Source organism: Myotis yumanensis, unplaced genomic scaffold, assembly GCF_028538775.1.
Source record: "Myotis yumanensis isolate MYYU_CA2020_CCGP unplaced genomic scaffold, mMyoYum1.0.hap1 SCAF_8, whole genome shotgun sequence".
NCBI classification, from domain to species: Eukaryota; Metazoa; Chordata; class Mammalia; order Chiroptera; family Vespertilionidae; genus Myotis; species Myotis yumanensis.
This window is the reverse complement of record NW_027223759.1, coordinates 28,939,165-28,940,910: the sequence shown is the minus strand read 5'-3', so window position 1 is coordinate 28,940,910 and position 1,746 is coordinate 28,939,165.

Sequence of the window (1,746 nt, the reverse complement as noted above, 5' to 3'; positions counted from 1 at the left end):
GAGGACCCAAGAGGATTCAACAGCCCCCCGACATGGCTCAGTGGTTGAGTGTCCACCTATGAACCAGGAGGCCCCAGGTTTGATTCCCGGTCGGGAACATGTCTAGGTTGTGGGCCCAATCCTCAGTGTGGGGCGTGCAGGAGGCAGCCAATCCATGATTCTCTCTCAGCAATGATGTTTTTTTCTCTCTCTCTCTCCCTCCCTTCCTCTCTGAAATCAATATATATATATATATATATATATATATATATATATATATAATTTCAACAGATCATGGCTATTAGACCCATGCTGTTATGTTATTTTAGGGAGCAAGAGATCTCTAAAGAGGGATTTGTGGCATTCAGAGTAGTTGAGGAGTATGGATTGGTGTGGCTACACAGAAAGCCTTGGAATGCAACCATACTTAAAAAGGTCTTGTTTCAGAAGTAGATGGGGCAACCAGAACATGGTGAGAATATTTCAGGAGACTAAAGCTCAGAATTAGCGGAGGCCAGAGTAAATGAATAAAGATACAAGGTATGTTCAGAACCAATAGGATGGATGAAAACCAATTGCTTGGGACAGATGGTAGATTCCAACTAATAACAAAGAAAAGGGAGAGCCACTTTCGTTGCTAGCTTCTCCAATAAGACTGGAAACAAAACTGGTTTTATCTATAATCTCATTAAAAGCTGGCAAGAAAAATTGAAGATAAGTGGGAAAATATTAAGAGAATTTAGGAATTTTGAAAGATTTTATTTTATAAGGATTCTATGAGCTCAGAGTCACTATCAGGCATCTTTGAACCATCTGATCAAGAATGAAAACAAGGCCAGAAGACTAGTAATGAACAAATGCTCTTCCAATTTTGAATATGAGGAATTCTGCAAACTACACATTGGCAAATATGATTTTTATTCCAGAGAAAGCTTCTAAAATAGAATATTAAACAGATGGCTTGTGAGCACAGAGAAGAGGAAGCAGTGACTCATTAAGCAAAGTCGTGCCAAACTAATAATCACCCTCTTTGTTAATTATACTCCTAGATTGGTGAAACAGGAAAAATTGGGGAAACCTTCAGAAAAGCCTGCTTTGGTTTCAAAAAGGCATTTGCCAAAGACTCTCATGATAGCTTGGTAAACACAACAATGAACTATTAGCTGGATGTTGGGACAGTCAGGTGAGTTATAGCTAGGTGAACAATGACTTCCTAAAAGGTGTTGATGTCAACTGGAGGAAATGCTGAGAGAAATGTCACATGGCTGGGCAGATTTCAACATTTCATCAATTGCTTGAAAAGGACATAGAAGGCCACATAAAATTTGCAGATGATACAAAAGCACACAACCAAAAGAGCTAATATGACAGATGCAGGAATTGAAATTCAAGATTCTTTTGACATCTAGAACTCTAGGAAGAAACCAGTAAGATAAAATTTAACAAGGATACATGTGAAATTATATACTTAAAACTTCAGGGATATAGACTATTAATGATCTGCCTAAACTTCTAACCCCTCAGGCTCTAACTCTGACTAATAAATCATATGTCTCTGGTCTTTTGCTCCACTAGCATGCCCTTGAGTTTCCCTGGTCTTAGGTGGAAATATAGGAAGTATTTTATCAGTATTTTCACTCATGCTGTTGGACTAGCTCTGGAGTTATGACTGCAATCCTTTCCTATACACAATGTTCACAATAACAGAGCTCCTCCCTGTTTTTCCATAGTCTATGGCCCTGAGCTCCAGTGCCCCTTTGGCTGTGT